General features: G+C 33.0%; 1 protein-coding gene across 3 annotated transcripts in view; it reads right to left on the bottom strand.

The window, feature by feature from the left end:
- LOC113395603 (LIM/homeobox protein Lhx5) overlaps window positions 1-19,509 on the bottom strand; it is a 56,318-nt gene that overhangs the window by 21,431 nt on the left and 15,378 nt on the right. The gene's annotated exons all lie outside the window — the stretch shown is intronic.

Here is a 19,509-nt window from a genome sequence, read left to right as displayed (position 1 = left end):
GTTTGCCACAATAGATTTGTATTTTTTAAATTTATGTTCCAGTTTTAAAAGTGAGTTATTGTTATATAATAATATAAGACTGACGAAGACATCATGTTTGAGATATGATTATTTGCAATATAATTCTATACTTCTAACAATACCTAATCTATTTGCATTAGAAATAATTAAAAATAATAATAAAGGTAACTGATGATCTAATGGCAGTTTACGTGTTTGCCTACCTATTAAAAAAATATAGTTATATGTATTAGACATATTTTAAATTTTGCCCATACTTATTAGTGCATATATGTCCTTTTCTAAACTAAATATATTTTAATTCGTGTTAAAAAAAGAAAAAAATTAAAATTTAAGTAATTAAAAATACATTTTAAATAATAAAATATAATCCATATGAGTTTTATTGTCTTAAAGAAAATTACTGAGCATAAAACTTTATGAAACTTATGTTAAGTTGTTTATAACCGTATGATTAGACTTTTAATGTGCATGTATTATAACTCATTACAATAATGGAAATTCGAGATGTAACGTTAAGACTACTTATGAAAAGTACCCGATGTATGCGAAAACGAGACGAATAATGCCGCAGGCATAAGAAAGTCAAAGAAAATTATAGTTTGCGATAAATTATAAATTAATATATAGAAAATAATGTAACAATCGGCTCCACAGATAAAAAAGTAAAGTAGGATAAATGTCAAAACTTCAAACGGCTCATCTAGACTACTCTAGGTTTATGGCTACGTGTTTAATTCACAGCGCTTCTTATCTTGACTCGTAAGCTCTAAAATAATTAAAAATAACAACATGTAATTTTTTCTGACTGACAAGAGGCTTACTGTTAAAAGCTTGTTGAAAATATAAACAAATATTTGGCTGATTATTTTGTACCTTTTACTTGTTTTTTTTTTTTCTTGTTACCATCACAATATTTACATACAATGAACCATCGCAACACTTTATAGCTTATTCGATCGAAAATTGACTTATCAAAAAGCAATCGCTCGACCCTTCGCCAGTTTAACTAAATAAAAATGTAATTTCGATCCCCATCTCCCCTACTGGGAGGAGAATTAACCGCAAAAACAATTACTCATGGTAGGAATGGATCAAAATAGAATATTTGCGATTATAGAAAATATTTAAAAAAGAATCGATATCTAATCGTGAAATCGATTTTATGGAATCGATACGGATACACCTCTCTATTTTGCATATTCTATTAGGTATTTTCTATGACATTTAGTCATAGAAAATACCTACCTAGATAAGGAAGTCGGCGGGACCGCTAAGACATTGATCTCTACCATGTATTAACCAACAAATTCGACTCGATTAGTACACATACTCAATTATTATAAGTATTGAGTGCCATAACTATTTAATATATTGTTCTCAAAAAAGTAATAAAATATTATGAATAAATTACCAATATAAACATCGTTTCCAATTACATAGGTACATACGAGAATTAATAGAGTATTTATTTTACTTTAAAATACAGCTCATAGTGATGCGGATTTTCCGTTGTAAATTATACATTTATTTAGTATACCAATAACATAGAAAAACTTGGTTATTTTGTGAACGTAACCTCTGCCAGCAGGCAGGGCGATCGATTAGCAATTGCTCGAGGCGAAACAGTCGAACATCTGTCGTCAGATGAACTGTCGAACGTGGGAGATACAGTTTTACTATTATATTTTAATAATATTTAACGACTGGTTATTATTTTTTTACATCTAATATTACATTACATATATTAAAAGGCTGTAAATTTCCCAATGCTGGGCTAAGGCCTCCTCTCCCTTTGAGGAGAAGGTTTGGAGCATATTCCACCACGCTGCTATAATGCGGGTTAGTGGATACACATGTGGCAGAATTTTGTTGAAATTAGACACATGCAGGTTTCCTCACGATGTTTTCCTTCACCGCCGAGCACGATATGAATTATAAACACAAACTAAACAAATGAAAATTCAGTGGGGCCTGGGTTGAACCCGCAATCATCGGTTAGGATGCACGCATTCTAACCACGGGGCCAACTCGGCTTTCCATCTTATATTACAAGTAGGTATATAATAAAGTCGAGCGGTTACGGCAGAATACTATAGAGCTTATATTTTCATGAAAGAGTTTTAACAGCCTATTGAAAGAGTTGACCTAACAAAAAACTGTTTGTACATCTTTGAAAATTGGATTCCTCTCTTTATATTTATTTATAAATCTAGATATATTACAAAATGGTTAATTAACCCAAAATCTAAATTAAAATATTGTTGAAGCAAAAATATATATTTATATACCTAATTAAATTATTTAAACTAGGTTAATGTTTATGTTATTAATAAATACAATATAGCTATTTAACATTGCATACAATATGACTAAGTCATGCTCCAGAAAACTTGACTTCTATTAATCTTATAACTTTTTCCGGTTCTGACCGGCGGCCCTTCTTTCAAATAGTGCAAATCATTGTTGTGGTCCGCAAAGACGTGTGGGGTGAAATTTGTACCAAATACTTAATTAGAACCTCTTCATACTATTAAACAAACTGAAAGGAAATTCGTTGAATAATTATAGTTCGTTTTATTTTGTTATATGTTGTTAGGACTTTTACATTTATTTTTGCATGTCTTTGAAAACCTTATGAAGTAAAATTCTTGTGCAATAAGACAGGTCACTTTCATTATCCGATGCAAGCAGACACGGCAAAGAGATCAGTGCCAACGGTTCTACGGGCCTTTCTCACTTGGGGTTTTAAAAGAGCTTCCTTCCAAATTTACTTAACATATACACACGTGTTTTTTGCATGATTAGCATTACGAGCTGACCAAGACCATAAACACTTCTGTACGAAGCATTCTAAAATAGTTGCGAGCTTGTCATATAAACTGAATAATGATATCATACCTAGTTATGTCTCTACGATTAATATTTTTCCAGATTTGTTTTAAAGATGTTTCACACTAAAAAATTAATAAACCCGTGTGTATGTACAATCGTTTTATGATCAGATCGCACTTAATGTAAGCAAACACTTGAAAGTAAAATGTCCGGGCATAGAGGACTCTCGCGCACCCTCCTCAGAACAAACACTTAACATTGGAGGGCCTGTACGAAAAATTGAAGAGGTTTGTTTTAGAATTATATCAATGAATACGAAAGTAACCTTTGAAGTTTGATTGTTCTAACCTATACTCGCATAGTGTAACATGTTTGCCTAAGAATTTATAAAACTTTGAATTTTGCTGTGAAACTACCACGTATTAAATTTACTATAGGTACAGTGTGTGTGAAGGATGGAAGGATTAATGTATGGGAAACCTATATCTATAGCTATACATTTGTATTTGAAATTTGTCAGAGAACTGCTTTTTGTATTACATATATGCAATCTGTATTAAAAACATTGCGATAATTTCTTAAGAAGGTTTTGCACATTCATGATCTTCAACTTGACCAACCATTTAATAGACAAATGAAAATAATAACTAGTTCAGTACTAGTATTATTAAATTCATTTGACACACCATGAGAAATTAATATTGTTTATATGTGTGTTTTGGTATTGCACAAACGCGTCGGTCTGAAAACGCACTACGCTATTTTTTATGTTACGATGCTGAAAAGTTTTTTTGTTTGAACGCGTTAATCACGAGATCTCTCTTAAATTCTCAATTGAAATACCATTTATTCATAGAGAGTTTATAGATTACATATTATTATTCTAAGAACCACTGTAGTGTTGAGGAGGCGCGGAGTTACTAGTCAAATATAAAAACTATAAGTATCGATAAAATAGTAGATATTAACTAAATAACTTCATATAGAAGCCAATAAACATTTTAAATATTAAAGGGAAAACGATCGAAGTTTCGAGAACAATAAAAAGCAGTTTTGCCGCTAAAATTCGATTAGGGCGAGGAGGGGACTAAAGGAGTCGTTTATTTTGGGCGGTTTAAAATTGATTTCAGAGCTAGGGCGAGCTTGACGCTTGCTAAAATTGGAGGCAGGACATTTTTATGTTTTCTCATTTTCTTGAAAATACCCTTGTATACCTACTGCGATAATTCGATGGTTGGGTGTTGATTGAAAGTCTCGGGTTCATGTTCGTGCATGGATGTTTTCTAGTTATAATTTTATTTGAAGTTATATATTCGAATTTATTGTTTGAAAATATAAATGAAATATAAAAAAAATCATTTGCTATATATAATACCTACTTAACAAGATTTGTTTTTACGCGTTTGTAGAATGTATAAAATGTATATATTTATTAGATAATTTTAGTAGGCTCAAGTCTCTATGTACTGTAGATGTACATATGTAAAAATGTATTTACGAACGCAAACAGGGAAACATACGAATTTTATTTATCCGTGACACTTTAGCTTAATTTTTATATGAGTTCAATATGTGTCTTTCTTCCAACATCTTTCAAGATCTACGCTTTCAATGAGATCAAACCCAGGTCTTCATGATCCGCAGCCATATAAACTTTTTTAATATTCCATTTCGTGAATATCCTTTTTAATTGAATGATTTGATTCTAGAACAAACTGTTATTGCATTATTAGAAAATTAGATAACACTGTATTTTTAATAATTTTTTTTAAGTTTATTAACAAAAAAGTATTTATGCAGACAACTTGGCATTTTCGATTTTTAAGCAATAGCAACACTGATTGAACGAGATCATTATAAGTTATGTAAGTATAAAGGATTATAGCGCAGAACGTAATAGTATTATTACCCGAGCAGGTAATCAAGAACGTTGATCAACAATTAGTACCGATTAACAATTCAATCAACATGGCTCATGAATAATTATTTCCAAAAAAATTACATCTACCATCTAGATATTACAACCTATTAGTGGAGTAAAAGCAATAAAAATCACGGATTATTTCGTATTACAGGTATATTAAAGTTTGTTATGGCGTGTTTATGGGGCCGACCGTTAATTCGAGACCACCATCTTAAATGTAAAATAAGAAACCGCGAGATAAGAATCTAAGAACATAAAAGATATGGGAACTCTTTGTGAAGCCGGTAGCCGGCGTATAGTTATGTACGCCCATATACAATACGGCGGGGCACGCACACTCATCCACTGATGCGGCACACATGAAAGGGCGCTGTACGCAAACGTTCAACGTCGGTTTGTGATTGGTGGATACGATGGCGACGACCACGCCCACTTTTATCGACGTTGCGCCGGGAACGTGCGTGCGAAACATCCGTATATGTAAAATAGGCTATAGGTTAGGTCGTTTTAAAAATGACATTTCCATTGGGCACCCTGTCCGCTGTCTGAGGGAAATCTCTGCTCTGATTTTTCGAATGATCTTTTTTATTCAACCTGATTGTATTCCAAGATGTCCACGTTTTTATTTTTTCAATTGTTTGCTGTATGATAATTCCGGGCATTCAATTAAAATATAAAACGAACGAAAACAGTTTGTCGCAAATTGTTTTAATAGAGTTTTATTTATTTTAAGGTTTTCGTGAAAATGCAATTATTTTCCAATTTCGGAACCAACGAAACAGTTCGGCTATTGATAGATGGGTATAGAGCGGTAAATCTCATTAACATCCCTGATAACCTTGTCAATAGCAGATGCTTCAACGAACTGACAGAGCGTACATACGACAAATTAGTAGCTATAGGTACCTAAGCCAGTATGAGTTGACGCACGTCTGTATGAAGCGGAAGGATTGTCAGAGGTCATGAAGTGATGGTTCATTACAAAGGTAGTCGTGAGCGTGACTTCCCCAGGTAGCCATGGGAGGGTAAGAATAGACACAATGAAAGAGCTTACGGCAGCATGAGTTGAGTTTTTACTTACTTTTGATTCGCGGCGCCTCAGCGGCGGACGTGGATGTGATGACTAATGAATTTTGCTTTATATATATTTTTTACAGACTACGAAACATTATTACCAAGAGAGTTACACAACGGGCCGGTTTTATTATGTGAACAAAATTATATGAACAATTGTTATTTTAGTTTTCGTTTCTATAAATAAGCATTGTACGCAATACATCGCAACTCTCCGTGTGTAGCATTCAATGGGAATAAATATTCCCATTAAATTCTACATATGCTGAAAACAAAATCGTTCTGTAATTGTAAATGTATAACGGGAAGTGGGGAAGATCTCCTTCAATCTTACTATTGTTGGAGATGGCTTAGCAGTTTGACAACGTTAATTTTAACTGAAGTTTTTAAGTGAAGGGGTTTGTTGACCAAAGAATTTCCATGTGTTTAATTTAATTTATTTACCTATGTTGTATATCATTTCATCTATTTAATTTCAAAACAATTCATATCGTAATTGACAATTGACAGTGAAAGCATATCGTAAGCCTATCGAGCGATTCTGAAGTAGCACGCTACGCTACCACGGTGTACCTCATAAGCCCGAAACCTTTTTAAATGTAGGGAAGCCCAGCGGATACATTAACAGATTGTTGCATAATTATATTTACTAGAAAATTAATATATTTATATTTTCAATTCCTACATAGTGTAGCATAGACATTCTGGACCATAGACCATAGGTAAGTGTATCCTTAATATTTTATGTTTTACTTATAAACAAGATACATTTAAATTTCCCTTTTGGGTAAGTCTTGATTCAGAACTATTTTACTTTAACAATATAATAGATTATGTATTTTATATGAACTTACTTATAAGTAGAGTATGTGTTGCACGTCATTGGCGATTAGTGTAGACATGACTTTATACGAGCTTTTATATAACGTGTTATTTGGCTATGTGTGGGATCACATTTAAAAGCAAATTTTTAAGGGAATTTTCGCAACCGTCTGAGATTTCGTACTTTTGGAGCTAGTGACAATAATACCTAGCAAACATAATTATTAAATTGAATTCAAGCAGTTCAGTTACAAGAAAAAATATTATACTTCCCCAATTTAATTAATCTAGATAAAATATAAAACATAAAATATAATTAAAGAACCGTATCGTCTTATTACTGTAACTACTTTTAATATAGAAACTTATCAATATGGAACAAAGAAATATTTAGGTATTTTTAATCTATGCCTGGTTGCAACAACTAAGAATTTAACAGAATATTTATTTGAATATTATAAAAATTAGTAAATGTCTTCGATCCATGTAATAAAAATAGGATTTATGACTTTAGGTAAATTATATACTTGATTACTAAATATTAAAAAAACTGCAACATAATCTTAAATACACTTTATACTTATAAAAAACTACAACGGAAAAATCATTCGTAAATAAGATTATCGTAAGAACATACCATCGTACATAATATAGAGATCAAAAACTTTTTGTTTGATTTTTTTTTATTATTCTACTTAATTTTGTAAACTTTTTACAAAATCGATTTTGACAGAACTCGGCATCGCGACAATTTATTATCGAAATCCCAATTTCCAGTATAGTGTAAAGGCTTCGTATAAGTGTTATTATTTAAATATTAAGTCTATAATTGAAAATAATAATTTAATTTAGTATAGCTAGCATATCATTATAATTACTTATTTTTATATATGTACTGTAATCAAATAGATATAACAACTAACTAACATCGATTAACATCATTATAATATTTAAAAGATAAATGTCCTATCTAATAATAATTATGTTAATATATTTTCAAAGCTTAAATAAAATATCCGACGCACATTTAAAAATGGAAAACATGTTACATAATATACCTATATAAGAAAACTCTTAATTAGCCCTTAATCACAAGTCTACAAATACGTTGTCCAATCGTGTACGTACATTCTTTTTTCAAATAAACCAACGGTCTTATAAAATATTATAATCATTAATAATAATCTGTGAATTAATTTAAATCACAAACATAAAGAAATTTGAGTATCCGTAGGCACGTCCAAAACGCCTCGTTAACAATATTCAATAACTTGGAAATGATATATATCGTGAGGTCAAGCCAGGCAACCTGACTATCATAAAACTCCCTAATTCCCAAGGCATAATAAACAAAGACGTCATAAATAACGGTAAGAGTGTTCGAAAGAGCAATATGTCAGCGTCCCCGGCCGCCATTAGAGACGCCATGTTTAATCTAATACAAAAGCCATGCGCAAACGCAGCCGGGCCGCAGTTAGACAAATTAGTAGCCAATCCATCACCTATGAAAAATCACTGTTAAATTATTTTTAAATTCTATTCGAGTTTTGTATAAATAGTGATTGTTATGTTTTATTGATATAAGTAGATTTCCAAAATGTAAAGTTAAATAACAGCCTGGAGATATCCCACAGCTGGGCTAAGGTAGGAGACCTTTACATGAAAAAGCTTGGAGCGTATTCCACCATGCTACTTCAATGCGGCATAGTGGTAGCAATCTTCATCCGACACATGCAAGTTTCCATTCGCGGAACACGAAATGAATTACGAATACGAATAAAGCTCATAAATACTCAATGTCCGGGTTTGAACTAGCAATATTCGGTTAAGATTCACGAGTTGTAACAACTAGGCCATTTTGAAGGTCCAATGGACCTCTAAATCTAAACAATGTATTTATAATAAAATAAATAACAAAAGGTGTTATTACGTTTCCAGTAATGTTAATAAGAAATGTCAAACAATAAATGTATCTATTCACACTTTTAAATTGCTTCCATTACTAAGAAGTTGACGCAATCAAATAAACATTAGGTACGACAAATTCAATAGCTTAATATAGTATTTTAATATATGTATATAACTATTTATAAATATATACACTGATGCAATTGTCAATGCAAATTATGACTAGTCAAAAAGAGCAGGTTCTATCAGTGTCGTAGATACTACCAAGTGGTAAAAATTGCGACCTTCAAAGTTTCAGTTAGAAACAATCTGCAAGAAATTCTTTCATCAAATTCTTAATTATTTTGCAAGTCTTGCAGTCTACTTATATACAAAATTGCTGCGTTTTTCTAAAATATTGGATGCTGCAAATTTGACTGACCACTTACATGTCACTGGGTTTTAGTGTTTTAGTCTTAAATAAAATTAAAATATAAATCCATTATTTATTGAAGCGATAATTACGTCGAATTAAATCTAGATTAGAGTGCAAACATCACCCTTAATTGGTTTTTTTTAATTATTTATTTCGTGATATTCAATGTAAAGAAATAAAACTTATTATTTCCTTTACTTTGAATATATTTTTTATACCATGCTTAATATTCATTCTATGAAGCAATAATTCAGAACAAAATAAGTTTTCCAGATTCGAGTAAAATCGCAAGAAGACGTCAGTACAATTTTATATTATACATCTGGAAATTTCGTATAGTTTAGAGGGTTAATCTCATAAACTACCAGCCTGTTCTTATAAACTCTCAATTTCTACTGAAGGAAAACTTTACAAGACTTTAGTCGCCGAATTATAGGTTTGCACCCAGGACCTTGGAATCTGTAATCTTATAAGGTAGCCACTAAGCCACCGAAGTAGTTGTGGATCTCCATCGCTCCTTAGTGATGATAACAACTCTTGCCAACCATTTTTTCTCTATCTTGTGTGAGCGTATTTGTTCGAAATGTCTAAAAAATGTTCACATTCATTACCATTTGTTCTCAGTCATCCATCATGGTGTTCCGTGACGTATCTTACGCTTCGGGTCTCATTAGACATCCTACTAAACGAAACTTTATGCTAAACTCTCGGACAGGATTGATAATTTGTTTCGGTAAATAGCTTGCAGTGAGTGGCATCTAATCAATATTTACGGTCTATGGGGGCTTAAAAAATTTCAAAGTTGTATGTATCAGTTAGGTACTAGTTCATTTTTTTTTTGACATAGCTTGTCGGACTTGCAAATGGGCCACTTGATAAGTGGTCACCACTGCCACATCACCACAGTAGCTATGTCGCCTTGCGATCTATAATGTTAAGTCCCTTGCGCCTGTAGTTACAAGTGCGCGTTCACCCTTCAAACCGTAACACAACCACTAGGTACTAGTATTAAGTACTGCTTGGCGGTAGAATATATTATAATGAGTGGTTACCCAGACTTGCACAAAGTCTTACCATCTATAATATTCAATAAGTCATTGTTGATTAATTAAAAAAACAACTACCGTGAAATGGAAAAATAATTGTGACTACATCGCCCTCAGAGGATTTTTCGTATTGAATGTAAACAAACGTAGCATTAATTCTATAAATATATATGAAATCGTATATAATATACAATATAAAGGTATACGTGTATTACAGGGCGGCGTATTTCCGTGACCACAAGTCGTGACCCGTCGAGATTGGCCGCGTGCGTGTGCGGTGGCTCTGTTTGTTCTCTACGATTCTAGTCTTACTTGAGTCAGTCCAAACAAGTATTATGTGAACTACATAAATCTATGTAGGTACATTTTCGTATTTCGATATATTATGTTTGTGGGTAGAGAAATGTTTTGTTTTTTTTTACTAATTAACACTGTTAAACTAAATGTGATTTAATAAAAAATCTTGCCGGTTATATTTAAATAATTTTACCTAAATACATTGCAAGCTGGTTTCTACGAGTCCAATCGCGTCAATTACGTCGTATTTTTCTGTCGTAAAACTAAGACTCAGACTATATAAAAGTCATATTTTATTTTGATCAGTGCAATGGTTTAGTTTTGGTGATGTAACAAACATAAAGAGTTAATTTCACATTTATTTTAAGAATATGTAAATAGATAGATTAGCTACTTTCAGTTGTGGTCGAAAAGTGAATATTTTTTTTTATATAATCGATTTTATTGTCCGGTAGATAGGATATTATATTAGGTAGGATATTCTAAGAAGCCTTGCTGTTAACTAAAATAATTGTCTACATTTGACTTGCGGATCAAAAACCTACTAATAACTAATCGTAAGGGAAATACTTTAAGATTATAGACAGATACCAGTGTTTCAAAAAATGTAAATCAATTGTGTCTACTATTCGTAAGCAAAACGTGCCGTTTTTTGAAAGTAGTGTACGCGCTTAAAAGATGACATTTATAATACATACTCGTAGTTACAAGGACGGTATTATTATCATTACTCCTTGATTGCAACACTGTGATTAATAGTGATTCGCAGAAAAAGCCTTTACAGCTAGTTACGTAATCTATAATTACGGGTATTATTAAGAAATCATGTTATAATCTGTGCCAAGATAATTCAGGCAGATGAGTGCAAAAAATGCAAATGAGCATAATCGCAAAATAAATAAAACAACGGGGAACAAGTTGTCAAGTAATGACATGCTTGACACTAATGACGAGTGAGCATACGAAATCATACAATGAGATGAGGCGAAACGACGCACGCGCATCCACGCACGCAGCGTTGCAAATCGACAATGCACGATGGTAGGACACAGCACGTACAAGAATGCTGTTGGTTTTTTTTTCGTTCGTAATATCCGACGTTAAACGTTAAAAACCGAAAACAAAACACAGAAACCAAAACTAAGACTAATTCTAATATTAATTCTAAATTAAATTATATAATACGAACAATACAAAAAAGGTTAATGTCTTATGTTATATTAGTAGTGAACTATAGAATGAATTAGGTAGCATTCACCAAACAGTAGAAACTCATAATACAAAACCTGAACGCGCTATAATTAAAAGGGCCGAGCCAAACACGATCAATCTCATCTCCATCTCCCCACTTAAAGTCAAAATAATAGATGGCCAACTCTAATGTCACTTTTTTCTTCAGCTCGGCGTACGGCGTACGAGACGGAATTGACAGGTCATCAGTGACGGAGCAGGCTCTCGGTGACGATGCTCTTTCTTTCACCCGCCAATTTCGAAACAAATAGTACTATACATGTTGTTCTGTAAGCAATTGTAATCCTTATTCAGTAGCTACAAGAACCGCTAACTCCGTGAAATCAGCACGCGTATAAGTCTTTTGTGTTCTCGGTCCAGCGCCTCCTGTTCGGTTCTTTTTTCCTAAGATTATCTTCGGCGGCCAAGGCGTGAAGGCCGAGTGCCACACAACATGGCGTCGACAGGTTTCTTCCCGCTTTTTTACCTCTTTGTTTCTCTCCATTATTGTCTATCGATGTTTCCCGCCGTTCGATTTTTGAATAAGTTTTCTTTTTTTCGCATTATTAATATCGGAGCGGCGGTCGTGTTTTGTTTTCTGTTATTTACATACTCGTATACACGGACGTATCCTCTTAAAGGATTCGTTGTGGGAACTGTGATAAAGCAGTTTAGTGTCGGTAAATTTACGTTCTCAGAATAGAAGTTGGAATAAAATCGAACTCATCAAAAGATATTTAGGAATTCATGGTCGCAAATCACGAGGCCGAAGTCTTTCGCAGAATATTATGATTTAGTGCTTGCCGTAAAATTTTGAAAACAATAAAAATGGAGGAGGTCTCGAGTCGGTAGCCGGGCGTCGTTTGACGGACTTTTGGCCATCAATTGCTATTATTTCAACCGTGATGCTTTAATCAATCATATTAATAATAAAGTAACATTCCGCGTATGTTCCACAGATGGGCTACAGCATCCTATTATTCTCAGGTTTAGGAGATTAGTCTACTACGCTCCTCAAATGCGGGCAGATTTTCGCCCGGCACATGAATAGTTACAAAAAAAGCACATGAAAATTCAGAGGTTTGAATCAAAACTTCAGTTAAAATGAACGAATTGAGCTGTATCAGGTATTATTATTACTATCGTTAGTATTTAATTATTGGTTAATTTATTATTCCTAAGAGCAATCGTCACATCTAGTCGATCATAACATTGAGTATTTGAATGATTGCTTTATTAGAAATTGCTTGTTTCAACTCTTGACTAAGATTACCGAATGGCGTAAAACTACTGCAGAACTAATAATTTTGCATTTCTTTCATACATTCGGTGGATTTCTAACTCTATTTTACCGTGATTAGGTTGAAAATTGTTTGTTTACTTTTATAACATACGATTCTTATGTCATATGTAAGTCAATTAACTTCGAACAAAATTAAACAGGAAATTTCAACTTTAATACAAACATGTAAAGTGCAATTTGTCATGTCAATTAGTAAGGAAGCGAAATTAAATGAGGCGTTGCGGGTTCGATTCCCGATTCAGGCTATTAAAGTGTTAAGGTTAACTTGAATAATGCCACGCTCGGTTTGTTAGCATATGTTTTGTATGAATGGGCCGTTTTGACTGAACAAGCGTTGAATTGAGTGTCGGATGTCATTATGTTGTATAGATGAGTTATGTGATTCTGAGAATGTTTGCTTATTGTAAAGGAATAAGGTCAATGACCCGAAATGTTTTTATTAATTTCAAATCAATTATAAGTTTTATTATCAATAGTGATGATGTCGTCTGGGCCGATTTTGGCGACGACAGAATATTTCAAGAAAGACTAGCCAACTACGTAGGATATTTTATAGTACGCTAGTGTGCGTCACAGACACAGGTGTACTCCCTATTCCCTCACTCTCATAATCCGTCGGGACCGCAAATCCGACTCGACCATAAAGAGTTCATGCGCAGGACCTAAGACTTTACTTGCTTTACGACAGTGAAGACTCCAACACACACTCCCAAATTCCAGACTCCGGGCTGTTACTGAGATTTTTTTGACGGGAAGACGCAATAACTTTTTATCGGTCCAACCTGAGGTTCGAACGTAGAACTTCCTTTTTAGCCTTATATCTAGCCAATAGACCAACGAGGCAGTAATTTCGATAGTAATAATTATACCTAGTAGCTATAATACTCGCTTCGACTCCAAAGATAAGGAGGGTCTTACCTTCTATAGTATTTAATTGCACTTTATAAGTAAGTGTAACTTAGGTATTTACGATCCCTAATGCGATAAGGAAGTTTTTTATCTTACTAATTTTATATATTTTATTCATTAAATAAAATGGAATTAATATTTTAACATATATTGCCAATAATAATATAAAAGCATTAAAATAAATATATTTTAAACAAAATAGGTATAAAAATGTAGGTAGATACACAAAAAAACTAAGCAAAAACATCTTCGGCTTTTTTTTGTCAAATAATAAAAAAGTTAATAAAATTAACAAGGTTTGAAAATGGAACTGTTCTGTCTTTGGGAATAAGAATGAGTATGTTTTGTTTCCTGATCATACTAGACTATTCATGATTGATCACATTGATACCCGATGAAGTTCAAAAATTGTAATTTCGTATTCGATAGTTTTGCGCATAACGTCCGTGATACATAAGATCAAGTCATAATAATTGTTTTTTTTAAGTGATCCGAATTATCGTTAGTCGGAATTATAACGGATCTCCTACAAGTGTCTCTCAAAAACGTATCTCACTAATAAACATGACACGTTTATAGAAATAGTATCATTATCTCGGTATAGACTAGTAATAATTGTTAGCTCAATAAACTTTATGGTTCCCTTTTATGGGTACCCGGTGGTCCAAGTAAATGTTAGGCCTTCGGCCTACCCACCTCGGCACACATTTAAAGTGTGATTTGTTTTCATTGATCTCTCTTTTTCACTCATGTAACGAAACTTTCGATTAATTTTGGTGACAAAGTCTGTGTGTACTAACTTTAAAAATTTACAGTCAGTGTGGATAGGTTATTATTTTTGAAGCTGAAACGAATCTAATCTAAAATTGGATCGTCGTTTTTATTTTATTTTTTATTATTACTAAGCTCTTCGAAATTTACAGTGTATATATAGCACATACAATTTATATAACATTTTAAATGAACATAGCTATTTTTATTGCTATAAGTATTTAAAACATGGTAAATATCTCGCTCGATATTTCGACATTATCTGCGAGACCTGCGTAGATAAATACTTATAGAAATATAATTTAATTTTGGACTTAAATAAAAAAAAGTTAAAATTGTCTGAAAACGGTTCGTATGTGAAAAAATCTTGCCACTATAAAGGCGATTATCAAAAGCCATACGTCAAAATTAATAGCCATTTTTATAACAACAGTCAAGAAATTCGTTAAGTATTTGTAACTTTATATGAAATCGGCCTTAATAAATGAGACGTAATATAAAAAGATAAAAGTATTACGCACTAAGATACGATAGAAATGTTAAAAAAAAGAGTAACCTATGTCAATGTTGATATTTCAAAATACTCGAGAGAGTTCGAGCTTCGAGCGTCGCGAAGGCGTTCGGAAACGACCTTTGAACCCTAAGGGGGTTAGGGGAGATAAGGAAATAATATTTCCTTTGCTCGTCTACTTCGTATTTCTCGCTGATACATACTATCTACCATGTATATAGGTACAGTAAAATATGTACGTAGGCCTTTTAATTTTAATCGCGTTATTTTTGTTTCATTAAATGAGGTTATATATGTTTTTATTTTTTGTTATCTAATGTGAGGGAATTGTTTTAATGTCTCAACAAGATATTGCATAAATATTAAAACGAAAACAAAGCGGGGCTCAATATTAATTATTATTAGGAAACTTAATTTTAAAAGGTCATTACATCATACCGATACTGATAATTCTAATAGTATTGCCATTTGTCAAATATTTTTATTTCTAAAGTTTTAAAAGCGTACCTATAAACATATTTATGGGGGTAAAATAAATCTCAATGGCTCATATTTAAGTGGACAGATCATATGCAGGCAAACACTGACCAACCGTCAATTTCACGCCATTTACCCACGCACAATACCGCCGCAAAAGAAAAAAAATATTGAAAAAATAAATTATTCGCAACGCCACAGAAAGCGAGAGAAATATACGAGTGATGTGATTACAAAAATTGAATCTCAGGAAATTACATATAAAAGTTTTTTTTGTCTACATTTTTATTCGCAAAATCAAAATTGTGGCCATAAATATTTTTCTAATAGCTTCTATAACTATGATTATTTTACCCGACCCTACAGTTGACAACTAATTACTTATAAGCCCCCAAAGTTCAAATCGACCAAATTACGCTAAACGCCGGACTTTAGCCCTCGAAACGTCGCCGACAATTACATTTAATAAGTAATAATTTCAATAATAAGCGTATACAAAAACCTTCTCCGCAGCACCATTTTAGTAAGAGCTCGTCTGTTGCGTTAGTTTCAACGTAAGCTCCTTTTAAAGTCAAAGTAAGAGGGATCAAAGATAATGGTTCTGTTTTAAAACGCTGCGCACGTCCCATAATAGCGACCGGCAACAATCGCGCGGCACTAGCGATTATGACGATTATTGTCGATAACTTGTATCGACACCGGCTATTTGGTTAGTCCGTCGATTATCGATAATTTGCCTTCGGGGTACGCTCCCGACGCTGTAAATCGTTGATCGATTAGTTTTTTTACCGATTTGATTGTTACTCGATAGGTGAGGTTTAATAGACTCGACTACAGTTTCCGTTAAATATCGTAAATGTACGATTTCCTCGATTCATTTTAGCGAATGTTGCATCTTTATCGGTTAGATATAATTCTGAACAAAATACCGTAAGCGCATCATCGAACATCGAACATGTTTTACTGCCTATAATTCTATTCCACGAGTCCATATAAAATAGAAACTCGGGACTCGCGCGCTTTCAAAAACGCTGCATTAAAACATCATAAAACTCAAACATAAACGTTTACTACAGCGATTTTACGAGCACGCTACCTATCGATCGTTTTAACGATAAATAAAAATTAATGGCGGACAGGACGGGATCGCAGTGGCCATGTTAGGTGAGAACCGAACTCTAGCCTAACATAATGAAAAATGCTATTCGAAAAGCGAGCCATAAAATAGAGTTTTACTTTATATTTTCTGTCCAATAAAAAATACTTGCGTTTAATATTTGAAGCATTTCATTTGATTTTAAGTATTGTATAAAACCGAGTAATTCTTTTAAGTATAAAAACCTAACCAATTTTGAAAACGCATTTTTTTTTTCTTGAACAAAGGCATGAAATATACGATATTTGATAGAGTATAATGCCTATTGGCGTTATACGTTGAGCCATAACACACATGAGAATATATCCATTATCATTATAACATATCTTGCAATTCCACTGTGCAAAGGAGTAATACCGAGTTTTAAATCGGAGCTCGTGCCTGTGTTATTAACTCGATCCATCGGATGCAGGACCACCTAACCCCCCTGCTACCGGGGGTGGGTCGAAATAGAATTTTATCAGTCTCCTCCATTCCACGCCATTCGGGACTCGACGTGACTTCGCATACCTATACAAAACTATATGCTCCATCGCTCTTATTGCAACGTAATAACGGTTATTTTACATCGGCCTTACAAACTTTGCGGCTCAATGGTTTTGTTTACGTCTGTAATTTCGTGTTTTATACTTTTTTCTCGAGTTGACATTCGTGTTAGACGAAGTTCGTGAATACTTTTACTCAAATAGTAGTTTTCTTTGATCGTGGAATTTAATGAACGTGAACACAACCTGAGATTAGTTATATATAGCTATACATAGCTCAGCATAATTATATATTAAAAAAAAATGCAAATATTTTTGACAACGCACAGCTAACATTCGCTGAATCAGAAACTTAATTATGTATGGAAACTAATTTTATCATGAATATATAATACATATAAATAATATACTAATAATTATGCTTTCTTTACAACAAATATTTCCTATTTGAGTTTGTAATAAGACGGTAAATGCACCCCATTCTGGGTAACTTCGATAACGCCTATCAATCAAACACACGCACCGAGTTTAATTGTATGAAGCATTATAATGTACTTCTTTATGAACGTTAAGTCGTATGCAGGATACTTCGCTATATAAAAAGTAAATCAACTTTAACGCAACACTAATAGTATAACCTATAACATGGGTTAACATCCTGCAAATACCTATAGTCCACGCTCCCGGCTGTTTGTCTTGCAACCGATATGGGGAGAGGATATGTTTTTGTTTAGCGTAAGTACGCTCTAACGCTTCTAGTTTATGTTCGCCTGGTACTTTTATAAATTGCATTTAATTTTTTTAACAAGTCACAAAAGAAAAAAATATGGATTGTATTGTGATATATGCGATGATACGAAAATGTGCAAATTAGTTGTGGGGTTATCTGAAAAAATCCATATGAATTGCCGAGTTGCCCAAATTGTAGTAAAAATATCTTTGTGACGTGATGTTGCCCTGATATTTTCTAAGTTGTTTAGAAGTCGAAAAAGACTATAATCGTTATTTAAAACTAGTTAATAGAATCGAGTTCTAAAAATAATTATCATAACTTAATAATTCTAGCCGCACTACAAATCAATCGATATAAATATATATTTTTTAAATATTTAAATTAGTATTTTATTCAGAAACAACTGTTATGCAGACTAAAAATACGTTATAAACAAAACTATAACGTGTATCAATAACCGCGTAAGCTCCTTAACCCTCGACTGAGGGGTCTAATCTCCTCCATGGCTTAGTGCAACCAGTGGAAGCGATTCCTTGTTTGCTGTATCATATATTATCTCTATCAGCTCGCTGCACTCGAGAGGGAGACGAAGATGTTATCTGTTCTTATCCCTCCCTTAATTCATACCATTGACAACTGTAATGGAATAACGAAGAAGAGGCGTCATCAAAAAAACTCCCAGTAGATTTTTTTCTTAAAATCTTACAATGAATTATTATTACAAATTTATTCAAATCATTATAATTTTTATTTCGCGTATTTTTTTTTCTTCTTTAAGTCATTTAATACTTCATTTCATCATAAAATATAATACCGTCGGCTGTTTATTTACGCGTATTATTCCAGTAACAATGTCTAAACACAATTACCCTGTGCAAACAGCCGGCGCCGCGGGCGTGCACATGTTGTGGGTATACGCGAGTAAACATGAGTTACCCTTTAGAGATATATTCTATTTTATGTTTATTTCGCAATATATATAAAGCTACTCGAATTATTAAAAAAGAATCGAATCTTGTTGATTTTTTCCAAATGTTAAAAAAGATATATTAATTATCAGCTAAAATGTTTTGATCTAAACTGAGCTTTATATTATATGCAAAAGCAAACACGATACAGTAGCGCAAAGGGAATACATTAAAAAGGATTACATATTAATCAACCTTCTATAAACCAGTCCATCCGGATCAAAGCCTTACTGACGGACTACGATTGTAGTCGATTAATTCGTACTGCTTTAATTATAAATATCAAAACGTATAAACTCCTATCTTCTCATAGAACCTTTTTGAATATCTTAGTAGGGTTAGTATCGGACCCCCAATCAAAATATTTGTATACACAGCTACTTACATTTCTTCTAACTAACAATTCTCATACGTAGTCTACAATCCGTCACTTTTTCTAATATCAAGTCAAGGTGTTGCCTTCGACAAAGCGGTAAATAAAAAAAAAAATAAAAAAGATGTCTACGCCACTACCGCGTGGAGACGTAGCTAATGTGTAATGCGGTTGGGTTTTTGTCCAGCGCCTTCATCTTTTTGTTTCTTTTTACTCTGGATTCGGTTACGGTTGGTATTGATCGAAAAATC

Source organism: Vanessa tameamea, chromosome 21, assembly GCF_037043105.1.
Source record: "Vanessa tameamea isolate UH-Manoa-2023 chromosome 21, ilVanTame1 primary haplotype, whole genome shotgun sequence".
Lineage (NCBI taxonomy): Eukaryota > Metazoa > Arthropoda > Insecta > Lepidoptera > Nymphalidae > Vanessa > Vanessa tameamea.
Note: the sequence above shows the minus strand (reverse complement) of the source record. Positions and strands in the feature narration are given on the sequence as shown.